Source organism: Polyodon spathula, chromosome 3 (genome assembly GCF_017654505.1).
Source record: "Polyodon spathula isolate WHYD16114869_AA chromosome 3, ASM1765450v1, whole genome shotgun sequence".
NCBI lineage: Eukaryota > Metazoa > Chordata > Actinopteri > Acipenseriformes > Polyodontidae > Polyodon > Polyodon spathula.
This window is the reverse complement of record NC_054536.1, coordinates 26,403,701-26,416,985: the sequence shown is the minus strand read 5'-3', so window position 1 is coordinate 26,416,985 and position 13,285 is coordinate 26,403,701.

Below are 13,285 nucleotides of genomic sequence, written 5' to 3'. Positions count from 1 at the left end.
TCCAACATAAAAGGAGATGTCGGGTTTTAAAAAAATACAATAAAATTACACACAAATATTTTTATAGTGCTCAATGTATTTCAAATATAAACCATTGTGCTGAACTAACACTACTGTGTTTTGGGCAGGCTACATGTTACATTATGTAAAAAATGAATCTGTACAGTAGGCCTATACAGTTCAGTAGTAACCAAATGAATACCTAGCATACTTTCTTTTTCCTTTACGCTGTAGGCTACCAGCAACACAAAATAAATCATGCTGTTGCAATAATTAAACAATCACCCTATTACTTAATGCCTACCATTTAGTGTTGTTTTACTTGTTTGGTGTCCTAATATTGCAACATTGTATATGCACGTCATTTTATACTGTTAACTTTAATTTTAATCGAAACATTGTAGGTTTTTACAGCTAGATAAATAAAAAATAAAAAAAAAATGTAGTTGTGACAGGATGGCGTGTGTGGTGATGTCAGGCCAGAAGCAGGAACTGAAACAGATACTGTAGGTAGGGTGCAAATGGCACTTGCGCCATTTTATTTTAAATAACAAAAATAAAGAAAATATTTAGACAAACAAAAACACTTGGCTCACCGAGCAAATAAAAGGTTTAAACAAAATAATTATGGATGCTAAACACCTAAAGATTGTTCTAAGTCAGGCAGAGCAATCACCTTCACTGATCCTTAGATTTGCTTATATTTATGTTTCTTTTTTTCCCGCTCTCGTTCGTTCCTTTGAACACTCCACCAAGCGCAGACAGCTGCCGGCTTTTTATACAGGTGACCATCTCCCGATTAACAACAATTAATCAATGAATTAACTCGGGAGATAGTCACCTTCTGCACGCGAGCTGCTAAACTCGCACCTGCCAGAACACACACACACACACACACAGCTCCCGTCGTCATTTATATTAATATAATAATCATATAATAAAACAAATACAAAATAATAACTAAAGGGGCGGAGGGGTACGCCGTTATAAAATAAAAAAATAATAACACAGTCCTGTACAGGGCTATTCACCCTGTCATAGTAGTTTTTTAAACAATTCATCAACTTTATTATACACTTTCAAACCACTGTATTAGATCCATGATGTCATGGTCTTTTGTGAAACGTTAATCAGGGCCTTAGCCAGCTGTTAAAAAATCACGAGGCACTAACAGAAGGAAAAAAGATACAAGGACATTATTATATGTTTATTTAAATACAAAAGTTAGTTAACAGGTTTATTTTTCTAGATACTATAAAATAATTTTGAGTACCCGAGGTTCTAAATTTGCAAGACCTGTTTTGTACAATGCAAATAAATAGCTTTTTGTTTGCAACATTCAAATTCAATATAAAAGAAACTAAGAAATGCCAAAATATTTGTTGTAGACACTATACTTGGTTTTAAATCCTTATCTATCAAACGTGAATTGTAACAGTGATGTCATTATCCAAATGCTGAGAAGACGAGTGCTTGCATACATAAAGTTTCGTGTGATAATAATTATAATATCACATTCATCAATAACATTAGCTTAAGCAAGCTTGACAAGAGAGAGACAGTTTAGCTGTATGAGCTGTAAGCACATCTAATTAGTGAGGGTTAAGCTATAGCTTTTCAGCTGACCAGTTGATTTGATAGGCTGTTTGGCTGTGTTCTGACTTATACTCATGAATATGCATTTGACTTCTATTAATGTGACTGGCTCCTTGCAAACCACAGCCCAATTAACTCGACACAACCCTCAACTGAACTACCAGTGTCAATCACGCATTGTCTGAAATAAACCTTGAAATGAAGTATCCCACTTACTTCACATGCAAAAGTGGAATGCTTCTAAATACACCGGAACGGATATTTAGAGTGTCTAGTTTTCTGGTTTTATTTCTGAGCGCTACACACAACGAGGGATAAAATGCATTTTGTTTTGCGGCAAAGCAACATGTAAAAGGGCCTAAATAAATCATTATTACTATGATTTTAACTGAGGCCTGTGCCTCGGGTGGCTTGTAGCTGGTGATTGTCTTGTGTTAATGTTAGAGTACGAACCCCCTTTTCAAATTTATCTTTCAGATGCTCTTTAACACAGAGGTTTAAAAACTAGTTACATTCAGCTTGTCAGTCTCAGCAAAAGTATTTAACACAGATGTTAACCCTTTGCAGTCCATTTATTCAGCGCTTGTCAGGCGTGTCAAGTCCAATTTATTTTCACAAACACTGTTTATTTTACATGCGCTGTTTAAAATATATTTTTTCAAAGTAAAATAGGTTTAAAAGGCACTCCATGGCAAAGGGACATCAGTACTGCATCTCCAGCCAAGTCCCAGCCCTTGTTCGCTGTATTTTTCACATACCTCTTTATAGACGTACATATTGATATATTCTGGAGTGAATTATCACACAAGTTGGTTTTGGGCAGTGAAGCACTTGAGGAGCAGCGTTACCAGCCCAGAAAGAATGCATGAAAGACTAAAGGTGTATCTAGTTTTGGAAAAGATGAAATGCACTAGATTTAGTGATTTACAGATAAATAAATCGATTCACAACCACCCTTAGAAAAGGTATTTGGTCTCTTTGATGATTATAAATAACAATTGCAGGTTAGGTTTGTCTGAAAACAAAACAATGCAAGACTTATGACAATACATTGAGGAAAAAAAGAAAACAAGGGAAAAGGTGTGCACTGTACAGTATATGTGCTAAATACCTTTAAAAGGAGCCCTTTAAATGCTGTCCCTTTAACACATTGTGACAACAGCCCTGTGTCATCAACGCAGACAGGCGAGCTGCTACAGTTGGCATGGCCACTGAAGCATGGCGTAAGAGGCTTTAACTTTGCTAAGCTTTTCTGCCAGGTCCGTGGGTTCCCACTGTTCATTTATATTGAACTTGTAGGCGAGGGGCTCTGGCAGCCTCCCTTAGCTTGCTGCTGCAATAAAGGACCTGCTGGGTGACCAGTGTCTAGATAAGTGCTAGGGAGGGAGCACCTTCCCTCCCATACTAGCCTTGCATTATTAAATTCTTCTTTGTGGCCACAGGGATTCTGCTCCAGAGTCTGCTCCTCTCTGGTGAATTCCAACTGCTACTGTCAGACAATATGAAAAAAGGAACCACCACAGCTTATGGCAGGTGTTGCACTGCAGTCTGCAAATATGTGGTTTTTGGTATGACAAGCACTTGACTTTTGGGATTCCCCTTAGGTGAAACTGGGCGGTTTAATTCAACACCTTTGGATTGAAAGAAGCCCCTAACTTTAGTGTTTCTGTTGAAACCTATTGGTGTAGCTTCCTTGAGGGCGCACAAAGGGGACATGCAATTGATCACATCACATACCACAAAATCCATCTCCTATAAAACTGCCTCATCGAGGGCCACATCTTGAATTCCAGATGAACGTGACAAATCAGAAAAATTTCAGGGGGATATGACTGTGGCATTTTGGAGGCTATCACATACCTCATCATCAATAGTCTTGACCAGAAAGAAAAATTATTTTACTTTTTACTTAAGACAGTTGCATGGTCTGAAACAGGTACATAAAAGAAACAAATGTGAATGTCACAAGTGAAACTATATCTGAAACTTCTTCTGCATTGTTATCTTTTACAGGTCATATTTTATACTGTAAGGCAATAAATAAGCAGTTAATATGCTGTTAGTTGCCCATAAATGGATAGCATTGAAAATAAATCAGGATTTGAAAGATGATTGATACCGGGGTTCCTGACTTGTGTACCAGACTGCAATTGCTGAAATACATTAGTACTTTAAGAGATTATGCATCTCAGAAGAAACTACTGCTTGCAGACTTGCAGTCTGAAGAGACTGGATACAGAGGCACATTGTTGCTGAATCCCTGTGATCCGTTAAGATCTGATTTGACAGTTTTGGGATCAACCAACAATTAGGAACCGGACGATCATTGATGGGCCTCTCTCGTTCTGATCATAGTACAACAGACAATGACAAGCTGGCACGTGCAGTCCTGGGTATTAAGGGTTTGTATTCATTCAGGTTAACACACTCAGTGCTGCATGTGAATATGGATTCACCAGAGGTGTTGCTGGTTTTTGGGAATCTGGTTGGAAAATAAAAGTAAATTGCATTGTTAACATTTTGAGAGGAATGAAAAGTATGCATGCATTTATGTATAAATCTGATGCATTTATAAGAAATACAATCAAAAATTAAATGTATGCACGTAGGTACATATGTATGTATGTATGAAAAAGCAAAATAAAAAAATAAGAAAAATGTAGTACTTTAAATGTATCTCTGTGAAATGGCTTTCAGGTGCTTAATTGTATCTGCAGTGTGTTACAAAGCTGTATGAGGGATGTTGGGTTCACACTTTAAAATATGTGTTAGAGTGTACAGTAAAATGTGTCATAAACAGATTTACTTCACATGATGAATTTAATCTAAATTCAATACAAAATTGTATTTGTACATACTTGTATTTGAATTATTGACACTTATTACAAAGTGTTACCAACAATTCTTTGTCCTCATAAAAAATGTGCCACAAAATGTTCATACTTTAATAATCATACTTCTTTGGAAATCTCAGTGCTGTTCTGTCCTTGGCTTCTGCTGGCTAATACCTACAAACCGATGTATTTACCATGACTAAAATAGTAACTCAGCTGTGATGCCTTAGTGCAATTCTCTGTCAGGCCAGCATGTCTGCACTAACTGTTCAGCTGAAGTAAGTGGCGTTATCTCCTTTGACAATGCAATATGGTTTCAACATTCTGCTCAATACAATTTCATTTCCAACAGGGATAGGGCCAAGGCAACCTCAATATTCCCAGAGATCCCTTTGTAGCAAAACATAATATCCACTCAACCTGACAGGGCCTGTTTGATGATCTCCAAGGGGAATTCAAGTCTTATTTTACACTGGTTTCATGCTTGGCCTTCATTAGAGGTGTTGCTTTTGTAAAGGTGAAGAACGACATAGGGAACTTCTTATCAGTAGACCCCAACTTCACTATAAAGCATTAAGTATGTGTGTATATATATATATATATATATATATATATATATATATATATATATATATATATATATATATATATATATATATATAGCTGGAGAACTTATTGAGGTGTAGTTATTGAATTCAATTTAAGTGGGTCATGTGGCCATGCTTATGCACCATCTGTGGAAAAGATGTTGGTTATTTTTCAGTATCTTTCCAAAATATAAAATGTCACAGCAGTAAGAATCATAATGCACTGGTAATCCATTGCAGTATCATGGTACCATTATGAGTACTGGAGTGTGAACATCACGACCGCTGTGCCCCATTTGTTCTGGATCTATTGCTGGTAATGCTGGGATGGTCCTTCCGGTTTCTTCTTCAGGTAACACACTATAATGGTTTTGCAATAGTGTTTTTTAAACTTGTCTGTGAAAGTAATCATGAATAATAATCTTATGGCACAGTTGTGTAAAATCCTTGTGAATGAATATGACAATTTGTTAAAACGCATCAAGAACATCTTTTGTTATCACTGATGTAAAATGTGTAACTGTGAGTTACCATTGTTCTAATAGTTGGAAAACACTACTGGGTTTTTTCTCCTGGATTCAGAGAGATAATGGCTAGAGTGAGAATAGTCAATTGCAGTGGTTAGAGTCACATCCAACAGTCGAGTGAAGACACTGAAGGAAGCCAGAACAAATGCACCCTTTACAGAAAGTATCTGTGATGGCATCCCTTCTCTTTCCCGATAGTTAGTTGTCCAGGAATAATTGAAAATAATGCCATTATTTAGCTTCATTTTTAAAAGACATACAGTAGAACCTTGTCTTGTGTATCATGTCTGTATATTGTTGTGGCTGAGTGCCCCGCCCCTGTGCATGGTTTTCGTGTTTTATGTTGTGTGTGGTGTGTATATATTGGTGCAGGGAGTGTGGGTTATGTAGCACGGGTGATTTAAAATGTGTATTTGTATTTAGAGTGCACATTCACCAAGCATAATCACTTAATGTGCAGATTAAAAAGGTATATTGGTATGTGAGCAAGGGGGTGTATACGTGTGTGTGTGGAATAATGGACGACAAGGAGGAAGTTGAAATCCTCCGTGCAAAAACACGTTTGAATATGGCTAGAGCCGTAAATTGAATATGTGATTAAATGGTTAATTCAGGCTCTAGCCACAGGTGATACGGGGTTGGTGTGTTCAGAGGTGGAACGAGAGTCGGGAGGTAGAGAGAAAATAACTTAGTATTTGATTGCTATTCGAGCTGGTTTTACACCAGCGCAATACTTGTGTGTTCTGTGCCTGTTTGTCTCTCTGTTTTGGCCATCGTGACGTTTTGTTTTGGATTAGTGTTTTGTTACCTGTTTTGTTCAAACCTTTTATTTATTTAACAATAAACCGTTCAACAGCGCATTTACTCACAGTACTGTGTATTTCTTCCTGGATTGACATCAGCACACAAGCCTTCCTGTTCACAATCCTCTATTAGTTGTCCATGAGGCACTGGCCACATGGCAGAATTGTCTCAGAGATATACGTGGTATACTTATTAAAGATTTCCCTATAAGCAAAGAATGTCCTGTAGAGTGTTAACAATAATGTCAGAGGTTAAAATATTTTTTTTATTTTACATATGGCATCCATAACATGTTAGTTTATTAGCAGTTTAACTGCCAAATTCAGAAGCAATCATTTGCTGACTAATTATACCGAGGTTATGGTATCTAACATTGAGAAGTAAGTCCGTGGTACTGCCCTTTTTGGAAGGAGAGGGAAGTGCGACCTGCCCAGAAGAAGAAGGGGAGGAGCCGTTGCAAGCTTCAGTGCCCACAAGGGTGGAGCCTGAGCATCAAGCGCCCACCAGGGGGGAGCCTGAGTGTCCAGGGCCCACGAGGGTGGAGCCCAAATGTCCATTGTCTTTGAGGGAGACATGGGAAGGGCTGGTGGACCCAGAAGGGCGCATGAAGTAGGACCTCCTGATGGCAATCAAATATGGGCCAGAGATGGGGAGCATTGGGAAGCCTGGGAGCAGCAACATCACCCAGTGTCCCTCCTAGACATCGCAGCCATGGTATTTGACTACCTGACTGCAGATATTAGATGGGCCCCACCATCTCCAGTCCCATCGGGAGGATCCACGTCTACTCCAGCTCCATGCCAGCGACCGAGAGAGAGCAGCATCAGTCCCTTTTTTTATAATTGTATTCAATTAAAAATAGCTTAATACGTTCCCTTGAATTTTCACTCAACAGATTTAAAGATAATTGCAGGAGCTACCTACTGTATGTGAATACTGTTCAGTGCCACTGTTTGTGAGAGTAGGCAGGCACACAGAGTTAAGATGTATCTTCCCTCCACTGTGCACAATGCTGTTAGGTTTAAAAAAGATCCAGACGCTTGTTGCCATATTCTGCCTAGAGGGTTCTCACATGTATAATTTCTTACCATCAAATCCTGATGGTTATCAAGGCTGAACTGAAAATTACAGTTTCTAAATTAGACAGTCTGCCTGACTGACCTCAGTTTCACACTTGCTTTCAAATGTGACTAGTGAATGCACCTCAAAAATTGATGGGCATATATTATATATTCCTCTCCAGCACTGTGTTTCACTGGTCTAAAATAGAATTATCTTCCTCAAAAGTTTTGAAATATGTATATATTAGTGCGACAGGTTGACTGTGCATCATGTGTTTGTTAGAAATATACAAGTTCACAGAATCATGCATGTGGGGCGTAATAAGCAAATTAATTATTTAAAGCGGTATTGGTAAAGTGTTGGGTCTGTGTATAACCTCAAAGGCATCTGTAGAACAGAGAACCTCCTAGGAAGCAAAGGGTTCAGGAATACCAAGAGGGTTAAATTTCCACCTGCCAAACTGCTAGCTGAAGGTAGTAAGGTGCTATAAAAAAAGGAAGTGCATAGCCCATGTATTAAAGTGTTCCCTCTGGGGTATCATTCCATTGCAGGAGCTCCCGCGCAAACATCGCCCCTTTGTTCTCACTTGAACAACGTATTCATATTTGTATCCCCCATGTTTATCATAGTATTCTGTCACAGAAACTTAGAACAATAGACAGGTAGATGGATACTTAAAATAAAAGAATAAACAAAAGTATATGCTAATTTCAAAATTGTGATAATTGATTGTGGTGTACAATTATCAGGTCTCTATTTTAAAAATCCAGTTAGAATCAGCATTGGGCTTTACCATTAGAATTTTTTTATTCATAAACTTTTCATCTCTATTTCTGTCTTCTAAAACTGTCTTTCTGTAGCCTCTGAACTTAGTAAATATAAAAAAAGCAGTGTAGTAAAGGATGCAATACACAGAACTCACATGTTTATTGGATTGATGATACACTAGTCAAAGAACTGCAAAATCTGCTGCTTACAGCTAATGTAGCACTTAAGCTGTAGTGCATTTTGGAGATTAACAAAAATTGAAAAATGTGACATTTCCCAATCTAACATGAAATACTGTACTACTATTATGGCTTCCGGTAGATTTTTGCGATATCATTTTGTAGTTTCTTTGATTACATGATGTTAAATGACTAACAATAACGAAGCATCAGAGTTAGTGACTTTAACACGCAGATCTTTTCAAAGACGAAGAAAAAGAGATTTAACAATTTATTGTATGGTCATAATACATTGTATAACCTATATATTAACCAAAAATAAATAAATAAATAAAAATAAATAAAAAAAAAATCAAACTCCGCAACAGAATGCTTTAGCTGAATATTCTTACTAATTTCTTAATTATTTGAAACTATATAAGCCTTGCTAGTTCCAGTCCTGCCTGGAAGTGCATTTTCTATGAATTACTCATAAAACATTGTCCATGTCACGATAATTCTCAGACATTTTGCCAAACACAAAACAGACATACAGACCGGGTGTAATTCATCACCTAACCAGAATTGCACTTCTGACATCAAGAATTCAAACCGGATGCTCATTAGTATGCATTTTTGATATCAAGGATTCAAACTGGATGCTGATTAGTATGCATTTTTGATATCAGGAATGGCATTTCTGATATCAGGAATGGCGTTTTTGATGTCAAGAATTGTATTTTTGATATAAAAAATGTGATTACAATTTGTGATATCAATAATGCCATTCTTTATATCAGCAATTGAGGATTAAATGTTAAAATGGCTTGCCATAGCACCCCTTTGTGCTGCATGGTGTTGCAGTCGCCCAGAACGATCCACACCAGATGTTTTTATACTGACAGACGCTCAGTCAAGATCCACCCACCTGCTGATTGAGGACCGGCACAGCCAATCACTCACTCCTTCCTCTCAACCAAACCTAGCAGGCAGCAAGTCTCAATCGAGCGCCTGACTGTAAACCATAATTTGATCAAACATAACAACTCCAAAAAGAACTCGAAACAAACCCATTTCCACATATAAATCACACCAACACTAATTTCCCTTGTGCAGGGCAATCACCCTGCTACAAGAAAACAGTAAAGAAATGAAAAAGGAAACAAAGTACACTTACATGCTTATCACAGAAATTACATGTCCTTTCTCTTGAAAAAAAACTATCTAGTGTAGATTGCTCCTCACACCCCTTACCTGGTTGCAGTTTGTGTGAAGATGATGGACAGCAATGATTGTATTCGTCCTGCATGATTCTTACTGCAGGAGGTCATCTTTGAATTAGTGTTATGTTTGAATTAGTCTTTGTTTTCACTGAGAGAATAACACACTTGACACTGGAGAAAGATCAGTGTCAGTACTGAGATAGTTGTATCCGGGTCGATCCTGTACTTGATCGTTCTAATAGAGCTAATTTGCATTGAAAAAAAATCAGTTCTTGCTGTTGGGATTGTTAAAAACGGGTGTTTGTTATAATGCCACCCTGTGTTGAAAACATATATTGCTTATATATAGTCACATAATATATATATATATATATTATATATATATATATAATATATATATATATTTTAAAAACACACACACATCAGTTCAAAATATGTGTGTATACCAATCTGAAATTATATATTTTCTAGAAATTTCTCAAAAAAAAAAAAAAAAAAGAACTTTTGGAAATAGATGTCTACAATTATTAATCTAGTTGAGGCACCTTTAGCAATAATAACCTATTTTGAACAATTAGGATATTTGTGAATGAGCTTTTGGCATGGTTCCTTAGTGATTTTTAACCATTCTTCAATGCAAAATTGTTCCAGTTCATTCCATTTTTTAGCAATTTGTAGATATTATAAAAATGTAAACTTTTGACTACAGGTGTGTGTGTGTGTCATATATATATATATATATATATATATATATATATATATATATATATATATATATATATATATATAATAAATGTGTGTGTGTGTGTGTGTGTGTGTGTGTGTGTATTTAACTAATTTGTCACAAAACATTTTTTTCATCTTTGTATTCCTAACATAGCTGCACAGTACCCCCTGCTGGGAGTGTAGTGCATTGTCCTTCTTTTGCTGGTCAGCAGATAGCCTTGCAGACTTCAAAACTAAAATCGTTGCCTTAGTGACTCCCATTTATAACAGAGATGTAACCAGCCTGGGGAACCTATTATAGCCTGTCATCAGTGAGTTCTGTTGTCTAATCTTAGCCCCCAGTAGACATCTATCCACAGCAAATCACCACATGCTAACTGCAAAATTGTTGCCAGTACCATAAATGATGTTCAGATCAGATGTATCAACCTACATTGTGTGTTTTTAATCTCTCAGAAGCAGCATTGTGGGCTGACACTAAGATATACTTGTGTGGTGAAACACGGACTGAGATGAGGCTGAGGCCTACATATCTTCCAGCCACCTGCACTGTGGTATGCCTTTCATCTGTACTTTCACATGATCAATCTTCAGAGCTACAAGAACAATGACCTTTTAATTCTCAAAATATTCAGCACCTGAAGCAGCTGTCTCCAAAATCACAAGATGCTGCAGCTATTAACAAAGTAAATCGCACATCTAGATATGCATTTGTAAAAAGTGAGGATTCTAGTATGGTAAGCATTGTCAGATAATACAGGGGTTGGACATAAAAAATATATAATACATGGTACATTTTGTGATTAAAGTGTAAGTAGCTTTAAAATATCTATTTTGTATTTATGTTTTTGTGCTGAGGCGCTTTTACTTGAGTTCTGGAGCCGAACTTCAGTATTATTTGTCTGCCACAGACAAGAAACATAGGCTGAATCAGACGAAGTGTTTTTATACAAGTAAGAGCCAGTGCCATATAACTGCTTTGTATCCAGTTTAGTTTTCTATTGCTGTCAGTACTTATACAGACTCTTTGGCTTATCTAGCCTATGTTACATTTAACTATGGCAAGCAACTATTACTCAAGAGCAACTCCTAAAATAAGGTCAAATCACCTTGACATGGCTTATATGAAAAAGTATATATATATATATATATATATATATATATATATATATATATATATATATATATTACATACACTGAGTGTACAAAACATTAGAAACACCTGCTCATTTCATGAAATAGACTGACAATATGAATCCAGATGAAAGCTATGATCCCTTATTGATGTAACCTGTTAATAAATCCACTTCAATCAGTGTAGATGAAGGAGAGACAGGTTAAAGAATGTTTTTTAATCCTTGACACAACTGAGACATGGATTTTGTATGTGTGCCATTCAGAGGGTAAATAGGCAAGACAAAAAATTTAAGTGCGGTTTAAGTGTGTCAAGAACTGCAGTGCTGCTGGGTTTTTCACACTCAGTGGTTTCCTGTGTCCACCACCCAAAGGACATCCAGCCAACGGCAGGCCAGTGGTCGAAAACGGCTCATTGATGAAAGAGGCCAAAGGAGGCTGACACGAATTGTACAGAGCAACGGACAGACTACAGTTAGTCAACTGACAGTCCAGTACAACATTGGTGCCGAAAAACCCATAAAAGAATGCACAACTCGTCATACCTTGACATGAATGGGGTATGGCAGCCGACGACCTAACAGAGTTCCACTTCTTTCAGCAAAACACAAGAAACTGTGGTTGCAGTGGGCTAAGGAACAAAAACACTGGACACTGGAGGATTGGAAAAACATTGCCTGGTCTGATGAAACCCGGTTCCTGCTGTTTCACGCTGATGGGAGGACTAAGGTATGGAGAAAACCACATGAGTACATGCATCCATCATGCTGCGCGTCAACACTGCAGGTTGGTGGTGGTGGTGTGATGGTGTGGGGTGTGTTTTCATGGCACACATTGGGCCCCTTGATAAAAGTGGAGCAACGTTTGAATGCCACAGGATATCTGAATATCATTGCCAATCAGATGCATCCATCTGCTAATGGATTTTTTCAGCAGGATAATGCCCTATGCCACAAGGCTAGGATTGTCCAGGAAAGGTTCCACAAACATGACAGTGAATTCAGCTTACTGCAGTGGCCTGCCCAGTCACCAGACCTCAATCCAATTGAGCATCTGTGGGATGAGATGGAACAAGCGATTCAGAGTAGAGATCCAGGACCAACCAACTTGACACAACTGTGGAAAGCACTGGAATCAACATGGGCCAGCATCCCTGTGGAATGCTTTCGACACCTTGTAGAGTCCATGCCGCGACGAACTGAGGCTGTTTCTGAGGGCAAAAGGGGGTGAAACTCAATATTAGGAAGGTGTTCCTAATGTTTTGTGCACTCAGTGTGTGTGTGTGTGTGTGTGTGTGTGTGAGAGAGAGAGAGTGAGAGAGTGAAAGAGTGAAAAAGAAAGGTATTGTGTCAAACTGTGTGGTTTTCTGATTTGGTGTTTAACAGGTAAACGGCTTAGCCGTCCTGTGTGTTAGTCAGAGATCTGCCAGTGTATAGTCAGAGCTCCAAAACGGAGTTAGGTTTTTGTTTCTGTTTTGTTTGTTTTGATTTGTGTTTATTAAAAGTGCGCGTCAGCGCTAAAAAAGATTCAATTTCTGTGTCCTGGGTCTATTTTAAAGGGGCAACGTGAGAGTGCGAGGATCTTTTACATATGGTGGCAGCGTGTGTGGGCGCCCCTACGACGCAATAAGAAATGGAGAGCATAGAAGAGTTGATCAAGAGGATCAACAGAGATACCGCTGCTCAGCTGGAGCAGAATGAGAGATGGATCGCCAGGATCAACAAAAATATTGCTGCTCAACGGGAGCACAATATGAGGTTGAGATTGGCACTAGGGCTGCCGGAACAGAGCCCAGAGGGGAGGAGCCGCCGCTCCCAGAGCCCAGAGAGGAACACTCAAATATTGCCAAATCTAGGTCTGCATAGT